Source organism: Tiliqua scincoides, chromosome 1 (assembly GCF_035046505.1).
Source record: "Tiliqua scincoides isolate rTilSci1 chromosome 1, rTilSci1.hap2, whole genome shotgun sequence".
Lineage (NCBI taxonomy): Eukaryota > Metazoa > Chordata > Lepidosauria > Squamata > Scincidae > Tiliqua > Tiliqua scincoides.
In genome coordinates, this window is record NC_089821.1 from 10,935,218 (window position 1) to 10,946,963 (window position 11,746).

The window sequence follows — 11,746 nt, forward strand, 5'->3', positions numbered from 1 at the left end:
GCAGCTGGAAGGCTTACCAGTATGACCCAATCTGTTGCCACTCTACTCAGAAGTAGCCCATCAGAAGTAGCATTTGCACCAGTTGCTCAATGAGGCTTCCTCCTCACAACTAACAACAGAGCCATGAGGTTGGAAAGTGTGATTGCTATGAACCGCCTGCCCTCCTTTTTTCCCCCTCCCAGGACTCCTCCAGCCAATTTGAAGGCAGGAACCTCCTTGGGCTCCTTTTTCTGCCCTGCCTCATCCAAAGAAAAAAATCAGACCACCCATCCTTCTTCCAGTGACTATCACTTCCTTCAGAGATGGACAAGAGAGCCACTTCCACCTCTTCCCCCCCCCCCCCCATTCAATGCAAGAGCAAAACATTAACCTTTTCTTGCCTCCCAGCTGGAACTTCTTGCTGCTCACCTGATCTGAATGATGGCTCCATGAGATCTTTCATGCCACAAAAAAAAGTAAGCAAACACACCTAGACAAGTGTATACCTTTAACAAGTGTATAGAAGAGAGAATTGCAGCAGGTGCAACTTGTCATCCCACAGATGACAAGCTGCACCTGCTGAAATTCTCTCTTCTATACACTTGTTAAAGGTCCAGCATCCCTAAAGTTGAAAGTTTGAGCACCCCTGCTGTAGACACTTACCTAGAAGTCCTTTTGAGCCAAACAGCCCTTACTTTAAGAAAGGGACAGTAGAATATTATTATTATTATTATTAACAGTATTTATATACCGCTTTGGATTGCAGCATTAATTTTTTAACAGAACTTTATAAAAAATCTTTTGAAATTGTTGATTTTAAAAAAGTGTTAAGAACCCAGAAGAGCTACTTAACAAAAACAATCTGGTGCTGTGTTACTGTGTCTTTGTACTTGTGGCTTTCTCTTTCCTGAAACTTTCCCTGTTTCTCCAGACTCTGGAAAAAAAACTTTTAAATGAGTGGGTGTCTGCCTACTTCTTTGGCATGACTAATAGGTTAAAAAGTTTCAGCTTGTCCTCTTTTGTTTCCTGACTGCAAAGCAATTAAACCTAATGGAATTGAGCTATGGTACTTAGGTGGAGGAAGCTAGCTCGTACTTGTGAGTCTGCTACCTGATCTATATGGCAGCTGTATAGCTAGAGGGAGACAAAACGGTAAGTGCTGCAGGCACCGAAATGTAAGCCATGCAAGTGGCCCCTCCCACTTGCCTTTGGAGCCATGCCAGGCAGTGAGGGCAAATGGGAAGAACCGCTTACATCACATTACGGCACCTGCAGTGCTTACCTTTTTGCCCCCTTCTAACTACACCACTGCTATATGGGGGATATCTTTCCCACAGCCTGAAGATGGAGTAGGCAGAAATGCCATTATGCCCCCCTCTGACCTCATTTGTACAACTACAGTTTGGTTGGGTCACCTTTCACTTGTAAGAGAAGAAAGATGCAAAGTAAGAATTGAGCAGGTCTACCTTCTCCCCATTGTCCATTATCACTTATTCCCTCTCTCTTTGCAACAGGCCTACATTTCCTTGGCCTTCCTCCTGTGTCAACATAGCAAAAAATAAACCTTTTGTTGATTTTTTGGCATCCCTCACCAGTCTGACCTCATTCCATACTTTAGTCTTCTTGACATTACCTTGCAGGTGTACTGTTCCTTTGTTAGCTTTCCACTTCTTCTACCTGATCCTCTCAGATAGCTCTTTGTGTAGCCACGACAGTTTCCTTAGCTGTCTCCTGTTGCCAGCATCCTCTTTTTCCCAATACTTGTGCAGTCTTACCTACTTGCATTTCTGGGAACTGGGCAGGACTTCAATCTGGAAGGGGCAAGATCATGCAGAATGTTTAGAACAGCCATTTTCAACCTCTGTGCCGTGGCACACTGGTGTGCTGTGAATGATATGCAGGTGTGCTCTAGGAGTTTGGGGGAGGGTCATTTATTAGTAGGGCCACGAGGGAATGTGAGCTCCCACCAACAGCATGGTGTGCCTTGTCAATTGTCAAAAAACTGATGGTGTGCCCTGACAATTTTAGTACCTTGTTGGTGTGCCTTGAGGTGAAAAAGGTTGAAAATCACTGGTTTAGAGGGTCAAAGGAATATTGGTTCAATCAGGACACCTTAGGGTTCTGCTGGATCTGGTTGGCACATTCTTGCAGTCCCATAGTCCCTGTCAACTGAATAATTACCTTGGTTATTACCCAAGGCGCCATCCTTGGGTCTTCGCAGCTGGACAGTATCAAGATAAAAATAGGAGTTTCACACCTGCATGTCACTCCTCTAGGTCTGCATGTCACTCCTCTAGGTCTGCATGTCACTCCTCTAGGTCTGAAGATCCAAAGGAATGGATAGGCTGTTAAAAGTGGCTTTACAGAAATATTTTATGCTTTTAAAACATACCTTCTTCCAACAACTAAATACAAAAAATGCCCCAAAGGTATTACACAAAATCCTTTACTTTCTTCCTCCCCTCAACAGACCAAATCAATTCGGTTACCCCTGCTAACTGGGTAAGGGGCACTTTTTCAAGTGGGTGCTCCTCTTTTATTTAGCAGGGGAAGAATAACTGGCCCTCTTCACCCCAGCAGTGTCTTTTTTAGTGGATGTCTGCCAGTGATCTTCTGCATCTTTTTAGATTGTGAGCCCTTTGGGAACAGGGAGCCATTAGTCATTTGATTTTAAGAACATAAGAACAGCCCCACTGGATCAGGCCATAGGCCCATCTAATCCAGCTTCCTGTATCTCACAGCAGCCCCACCAAATGCCCCAGGGAGCACACCTGATAACAAGAGACTTGCATCCTGGTGCCCTCCCTTGCATCTGACATAGCCCATTTTTAAAATCAGGAGGTTGCATGTACACATCATGGCTTGTAACTCATAATGGATTTTTCCTCCAGAAACTTGTCCAATCCCCTTTTAAAGGCATCCAGGCCAGATGCCGTCACCACATCCTATGGCAAGGAGTTTCACACACCGGCCACACGCTGAGTAAAGAAATATTTTCTTTTGTCTGTCCTAACTCTCCCAACACTCAATTTTAGTGGATGTCCCCTGGTTCTGGTGTTATGTGAGAGTGTAAAGAGCATCTCTCTATCCACTTTATCCTTCCCATGCATAATTTAGTATGTCTCAATCATGTCCCCCCTCAGGTGCCTCTTTTCTAGGCTGAAGAGGCCCAAACACTGTAGCCTTTCCCCATAAGGAAGGTGCCCCAGGCCAGTAATCAACTTGGTTGCTCTCTTTTGCACCTTTTCCATTTCCGCTATATCCTTTTTGAGATGTGGTGACCAGAACTGGACACAATACTCCAGGTGTGGCCTTACCATCGATTTGTACAATGGCATTATAATATTAGCCGTTTTGTTCTCAATACCTTTTCTAATTATGCCAAGCATAGAATTGGCCTTCTTTACTGCTGCCGCACATTGGGTCGACACTTTCATCGACTTGTCCACCACCGTTCCAAGATCTCTCTCCTGTTCTGTCACAGACAGCTCAGAACCCATTAGCCTATATGTGAAGTTTTGATTTTTTGCCCCAATGTGCATGACTTTACACTTACTTGCATTCAAACGCATCTGCAATTTTGCTGCCCATTCTGCCAGTTTGGAGAGATCCTTCTGGAGCTTCTAACAATCACTTCTGGTCTTCACCACTCAGGTAAGTTTGCTGTTGCAACTTATCTGTGCAACACCTAAGTGTTGCAAACTTAGCAACCTCACTGCTCAACCCTGTCTCCAGGTCATTTATGAAGAGGTTGAAAAGCACTGGTCCCAGGACAGATCCTTGGGACACACTGCTTTTCACTTCTCTCCGTTGTGAAAATTGCCCATTGACACCCACTCTCTGTTTCCTGGTGTTCAGCCAGGTCTCAATCCAGGAGAGCACCTGCTCTCTAATTCCCTGACTGTGGAGCTTTTTCAGTAGCCTTTGGTGAGGGACCGTGTTAAACGCCTTCTGAAAGTCCAGATATATAATGTCAACGGGTTCTCCCGCATCCACATGCCTGTTGACCTTTTCAAAGAATTCTAAAAGGTTTGTAAGGCAGGACTTACCCTTACAGAAGCCAGGCTGATTCTCTCTCAGCAAGGCTTGTTTGTCTATGTGTTTTGAGATTCTATCTTTGAGGCATTTCACCATCTTACCCAGTATAGATGTTAGGCTGACCAGCCTATAGTTTCCCGGGTCCCCCCTCTTTCCCTTTTTAAAGATTGGCGTGACATTTGCTATCCTCCAATCCTCTGGCACCATGGCCGTTTTGAGGGACAAGTTGCATATTTTAGTCAAGAGCTCAGCAACTTCATTCTTCAATTCTTTAATAACTCTTTGGTGGATGCCATCAGGGCCCAGTGACTTATTGATCTTTAATTTATCAATGAGGTCTGAAACATCTTCTCTTTTAACCTCTATCTGACTTAATTCCTTGGTCGGGAGGGGCTGCTCAGGCAGCGGTATCTGCCCAAGGTCTTCTGCTGCGAAGACAGATGGAAAGAACTCATTCAATTTCTCTGCCATCTCTAAGTCTTCTTTGATTTCCCCTTTCCCTCCCTCACCATCCAGAGGGCCAACCGCTTCTCTGGCGGGTTTCCTGCTTCTAACGTATTTGAAGAAGCTTTTATTATTCCCCTTAATGTTGCTGGCCATGTGTTCCTCATAGTCTCTCTTGGCCTCCCGTATCACCTTCTTACATTTCTTTTGCCACAGTTTGTTCCTTTTTATTCTACTCATTAGGACAAGACTTCCATTGTGCCAAACCGCCTATCACATCCCATCATGCTACCATTCTCAATTTCTTCTCCAACTCTGTCTTTGCCTTGTTGTTCTCTAACCTCCCAATCCAGAGAAAGATGGGATGAGGAGTCCTGAACCGAATGCCCCTTGGCTCCTGTTGGCCTTCCCCCAGGGATCAGTTTAGAAGCTGCTCTGCCACCTTTTTAATGTTATGCGCCAGCAGTCTGGTTCCATTCTGGTTCAAGTAAAGCCCGTCCCTCTTGTACAGGCCCCGCTTGTCCCAAAACGTTCCCCAGTGCCTAACGAATCTAAACCCCTCCTCCCTACACCTCCGTCTCATCCACGCATTGAGACCCCTGATCTCCGCCTGCCTAACTGGCCCTGCGCGTGGAACAGGTAGCACTTCCGAAAACACTACCTTTGAGGTCCTGGCTTTCAGCTTCCTACCTAATAGCCTAAATTTGGCCTCCAGGACCTCCTGGCTACACTTGCCCACGTCATTGGTGCCGACATGCACCAAAACCACTACCTCCTCCCCAGCACTATCTACCAGCCTGTCTAGATGAGAAGTGATGTCCGCAACCTTCGCACCTGGCAGGCAAGTCGCCATGCAGTCCTCATATCCATCGCAAACCCCCCTCTCTATGTTTCTAATAATCGAATCCCCCACTACAAGAAGCCCCAGACCCCCCTCCTGCCGAAGAGTATCCTGAGTGCGTTTGGATACGGGCGTTTGGATACGGGTTTGTCCCCTGGAGAAGGGGTCCAGAGGCCCGTCCTTTGGAAAATGGAGAAGGATTTTCTTTGTAAACTGCTTTGTGAACTTTATGTTGAAAAGTGGTATATAAATATTGTTGAAGATAATGATGATAATAATAATAATTCACATTCCCAAGCAATTAACATTACAAAAGGGCTAGCATGACAGACAGATTGCATTTTACTCGTAACAGGGTTGTCATCTAACTTAGCCACTAGGTGTTGATTCTAACCTGTTGCAGACTTTCACTGCAGCTACATGCTAGACCAGGGGTGCCCAAACCCCTGCTCAGGGGCCATTTGCAGCCCTCAGGGACCCCCAATCCAGCACATGAGGGGCCCCCAGTTTCCAATGAGCCTCTGGCTCCCAGAAGACTTGCTGGAACCTGTTCAGGCCCAACACGACTACTCTCAGCATCAGGGCCGACTATTTAACCTCTTGCACGAGCTGCAGGCCAAGGGCTCCCCCCGCTGCTTGCTATGTCATGTGTGTGAAAGGCCAGCCTTGCTTTGCGCAAGGTCTTTTATAGGTCTTGAGCTATTGTGAGACCGTCATTCATTCATATAAGTTCCATCTCTCATATATTCATTTATGTAAATTTATTCAAATTTTAAACATAAATTCTTTTTTCCCAGACCCCAATACTGTGTCAGAGAGATGATGTGGCCCTCCTGTCAAAAACTTTGGACACCCCTGTGCTAGGCCCAAGCTAGATCAGAAAATATAGGAACTAAAACTATATCTGCATGATGACATGGTAATTTGCAAAGAAGTTGAAAGGCTCTCTGAGATGTTCAGATGTAGTATGAAGCGAAAAGGCAGAACTGATGACCTGCAGCCACTCTTTTGTGTGTGGGTCAGATTCCATTTCATTGACTGTGGGGGCTGATGGCAAAGTTTATTCCCAGAGCCTCTGTTTTCTTTTTTGTTAAAGTATATCTAGGATGGGTTTGCACTTATGCCTCTTGAATATCTTTCATTCAACAGATTCTAAGTCAGTCATTTTCAAGGCCGTGACACACTGGTGTGCTAAGGGTGGTCTGCAGATGTGCCGCAGGAGTTTGGGGGTAGATCATTTGTTAGTAGGGCCACTGGGAGATGTGAGCCCCTGCTGTCAGTATGGTGTGCCTTGTCAATTGTCAAAAAACTGATGGTGTGCCTTGACAATTTTAGTGCCATGTCAGTGTGCCATGAGATGAAAGGTTGAAAATCGCTGTCCTACGTAATGAGAGTTTCAGTCCCATGTAAGAAAGCAGGAGTTTTTAAAAGGATAAAAAATTGGACTATGCTTGTACACCTGTTCCAATATGAAAAGAGAAAATGTCGGAAAAATTGCATTGGAAAAATGGAAGCAAATTTGAGATCTTCCTCACCAACAGGCTAAGATCTGGAGCAGGGGTCTCCAAACATTTTGGCCAGAGGGCCGCATCAAATGTCTGGCACAGTTTTGAGGGCTGGAAAAAAATTTAAATATAAAATTTTTATAAATAAATTAGAGATGGAACTTAGATGTGTGAATAAATGAATGAATGGGCTAATTTATTCAACCTCTCTGGCCCTTAGAACACCCTCCAAATGCAACCAGAGCATAGTTCCAGTCATGTTGGGCAAAGTGGGCCAGGGCCTTTCAGGGGACAAGAGGCTGGCCACAGGCCAGATAGAGGCTCACTGCGGGCTGCATCTGGCCCCTGGGCCGGGGTTTGGAGATCCCTGATCTAGAGAACTACTTCGGGAATACCCAAAGAGTGTGTACAGTGGATTTTCACCTTAATTTTTATCTTTATTTTCTTTGAGCAGCAGACTATCGTGCTGTATTATAAAGTGCATTTGAAAAAATCTCTGTTTCAAAAGGAATTTTGAATTTAAAAAATGCCAAGCAGCAATGAAACACAGCTTTACCAGTGGCAAACATAAAGCAGACCTCAAACTTGAAAAGCCTTTGAGAAAATATTAACAATCCAAGATTAAAATATATGAACCTATGGAAAAAAGGCATTAAGAGGCGGGACATGATGGGCTTGCCTGAAGAAATTATTCCAAAGGAAAGGTGCCACTGTAGAGAAGGCTCAGCTCTGTGAACTAGTCTATCTCATCTTATGCATAAATGATATCTGGATCAAAACCTTCCCAGTCTCACAACACACAGATTTGTACAAGAGAAATCTGGGATCCTTTCCTCATGTGGGATGTGCATAACTCACTGGTCAAGTGAGAAATGTTTAGTCCAGAGAGGATTAATACATCTGAAAGCCTCAAACCTCAGTAGGTATGGGTAATGTGTTTACCATTTTTAATTTGTTTTTTTAATAGAATAGGATCTAACTCAATTTCCAAAGAAAGTCTTTTAGGAACACTGTGCCGTGCATTTAAATTCACAGCATACCACTGTATTTTTTTTTTTACAATGACTCACACTCAACGTTTCAACAACACTTTGGTTGCTAGGGGACGTGTAATCAGTGTGACATCTAAAGTTCCTGTTAAAAAGAATTTTAGGTTTTTGGAATGTAAGGAACAAAGCTTCACGTTTCTTACCTTCATAAATACCCCCTTCTTTGTATTTAATTATGCAAAGCAGCTTGACATTTAAAAGTCTTCAAGTGAAGTTGGTCTTTTAGAGTTCACAGTTTTCATATGATAACCAAGTGATATGCATTTTCATTTTTTTATGAATGATTCTCCAGCTCTTCTCCTTTGTGATATGGAAGTGCACTTGTTGATTTACTTACAGTGCAATCCTATCCATATCTACTCAGAACTAAGCCTAATTGAGATGAATGGGATTTACTCCCATGTAAGGATATATAGAATTGCAACTCTAAGCTTTCTTTTTTGGTCTTTCTACCAAAATACAAAAGCAAATTTTTCTCCTTTAGAAAAAAGCCTAGAGTTGCAATTCTATATATCCTTACATGGGAGTAAATCTTTTTCTCCTTCTAGTGCCAAAATTTGGTACACAATCTAGCTCAAGTTAAGCATTTTCAGTTCTGTTGATTTCAACAGGAGAGAACACAACTTTCCAACTCCTATTGAAATCAATGGGATTTGAAGTGCTTAACATTGATCAGATCATGCCTGTCTATTGAAAACGCTCATGTATGTCTTGTAGTTAAAATATACATAAAGTGGTATATGCATTGAGAAATTGAAACCCTTAATAAAAATGAACTGCATTACAGTCCTGTACCAATACATTTTTTAAGCAATCCTTTTCGATATTAGATTTTAATGCTCAGCTTTGATTTTGACATATGTGAAAAGAGCGGGCAGCTTGAGAGGGCAGTTTCAGAATCAGGAAGAAATAAACGCTAGGCACTTGGAATGCTAAAGTCAGATTTTAATAGACATGTAAGATATAGAAGGGAAACAAGATCATCAAAGAGTTTGATTTTCACCAGAGTAGCTCTTGGTCTCCTTACAGACTCAATGCATATAACAAACCAGCAATGTAGAGATTCATCCAGCAGCAACTGTTACCTTGCACATGCCCAATTTCATCTGATCTTGGAAGCTAAGCAGGGTCAGGCCTGGTTAGTACTTAGATGGGAGACCACCTGGGAATACTGGGTGCTGTAGGCTTATACCATAGTCTTTCGAGACTGAAGATTGCCAACCATCCAGCAGCAGACAAGAACTGCCACTGGGCTGAAGAAATGCAACAGGACTAACAACCCAATCATAGTGTGAGCTTATGGTGGTGGATCTTGCAGTAGTATAGCTACAGGGGTGGTGGTGTTGTGATATTGTAGGTGCCTCAACATGCTGTGTAAGTGTCCCCTCCCTCTCGGAACTGGAACCATTCTGGGCAACAACGGCAATGCGTTGTGCATTGCCGTTGTTGCCCAGAAACACCCCAATGGCGAGCAGGAGGGGCCGCTTACATGGCGCGCTGTGGCTCCTGCAATACTTACCACACACCCCTGTAGCTACGCTACCAGGACCATGCAATCTGCCACCATAAGTCCCAATACGGCGTCGTAAAAAGTGCGCCACTGTTATGTGCTGCGGAAACATTGGTGCAAATGACCATATGACAATGGTGTGCAGATGTTCCAACAGAGCTAGTAAGTTGGCAGTTTGTGAGTGGTTCAAGGGAGGACTGGGGCAGGCAGGGGGCTTTTGGAGGGTGGGAGGGGATGAATCTCAGTAGTACTAACACATGCCAAGATCCTATTTTTCCTTTTCTCCCAGCCTGACATCCCCCCTGAGCTCCTTGGAACTATGCCAGAAAATAGGAGACCCATTGGTGGTCAGACAGCCTATTGAGAGATAAGTAAAAATATTCTTACTTATCTCTATCAGGCCATCAGGTTGTCCCTCTCCCTGCACCATAAGATGCATCTCAGATACTGGAGTGGGATAGGATTGGGGCATTTGTAGGGGTACTTGCTAAAATATATGAGATGACATAAAGATAATGCCAATGAAAAATTATCCTCATTTTTCTACCAGGAAATTTTACATTTTATCCTGAATAAACCTTGAAGCAGAACACCCAATATGTGCTGCACCAACTGCCAGCAAGCCTGTTGTTTATGGTTTGGGAGCACCTCTGTTCCCATTTCCTTCCTGCCTAGGTTGTCGTAATGAGGACGACATGGTAGGGGACATCTTGTTTGCCTTTAAGGAAAAGTAGGAGCCAAAAATGTAACAAAATCAATATGTTCAAGCATTCATCAGTTGTGGAAGGGTGGCATATATAAAACTTAAGATGAACCAGAAAAAAATGCACTTGGAATTCGGTTTTTTTTCTTCCATCTAGGGATGACTTTGGTAGCCAGAAGAACTCATGCAGGTTTTGCACGGTTTTTTTTGTCTGGACACTTTTCAAGTTACAAATCTGAAAACCAACATTTGCACTCTGCTGGTTGAAGAACTTGGGACTATAATTATCATATAAGAACATAAGAAGAGCCCTGCTGGATCAGGCCAGAAGTCCATCTAGTTCAGCTTCCTATAATTCACGGTGGCCCACCAGATGCCTTGAGGAACACACAAGACAGCAAGATACCTGCACCCTCTTGCCACTCCCTTGCGCCTGGCATTCTAAGGTAGCCTACTTTGAAAACCACAAATCCATCATGGCTTATAACCTGTGATGGACTTTTCCTCCATAAATCTGTCCAATCCTCTTTTAAAGGCATCTAGTCCAGATGACATCACCACATCCTGTGGCAAGGAGTTTCACAGAATAATTACATGCAGGATAAAGAAATGTTTTTTGTCTGTTCTAATGTGTTGTCAGGAGGGCTCAAGACGTATGGAAAGAGATCTGCAATTAATAGAAGTATCATAGAAAAAATGGAGTAGATACTGTAGTAGTACTGTAGATACAATATACTATATTTAGAGTATGAAAAACCTATTGTGGTTTATCTACTAGAAGTTTGATGCAGCACCCAATCATGAGGATTTCCTGTGTTGTTTTTTTTTTCCTTTCCCCTGCCTTGCATACATTTGAGTGCTGGTATAGATAGTTCATTAGGTTATTAGAAGGAATGGGAAGACTGGGCATCTTCCATATCCCTTTTTATCCAACCCTCTTTGACCAATGGAAGTTACTTGTGCTCTACACCTTGTATCAGGCAAGAGGGAATTCTGGAAGGGGGATGTGGGAGCTGGGGAAAAGGAAGAAGAAAAACAGAGTTCTTCAGGAATCATCCTGCATAGGAAGTACAATTGCACTGATCATGCCCTTGTTTTTCTCATAGGAAAAAATTATTTATGGAACTGAACATTTTGGCTTATCTATATACAGTATATTACTCTAATGTTTTCCTAATTTGACCTGTTATCCAATACTGTGCGAAAAGTACTCACCCACGCTTTTGCACAAATATTGGCAGGAGGTGCGGTCCAGACGTTGAGCTGCCACTCTGCCTGAAGAAACTAAGCAGCATCAACTTGGTTATGCCTTTGGAGGGCAGAGCAGAAGTCGCTAACAAGCCATTAGAACATGTTATGAGAGAACAGAGTTGCTCACAAGCTGCCACAGTGAGACAGCGGTGTGTGGAGGATTCAGCTGGCAAGAATGGATAACAACTTGAGAACCTGCCTGGGCTTCACTCTTAGATGCCTGCTTGGCCATGAGAGTTATCTAACCAGAGAGATAACCACACTGTGTAGGGAAACACCAGAAGAATGAAGGGTTCTATATGAATAAAACCATATTTGTAAAAAATAAAATAAAAATTAAAGTAATGGGGTTTATGGCCTGCTGATGTAAACCACCTTGAATCTATGAAAAAGGCAGCCTGTAAATAAATAAATACTGTATAACTA

At 43.4% G+C, this 11,746-nt stretch overlaps 1 pseudogene; it reads left to right on the top strand.

Moving 5' to 3' along the window:
• The first annotated feature begins 8,923 nt into the window (after positions 1–8,923).
• On the top strand, positions 8,924–9,043 carry LOC136637001 (5S ribosomal RNA; annotated as a pseudogene).
• The last annotated feature ends 2,703 nt before the right edge of the window (positions 9,044–11,746 follow it).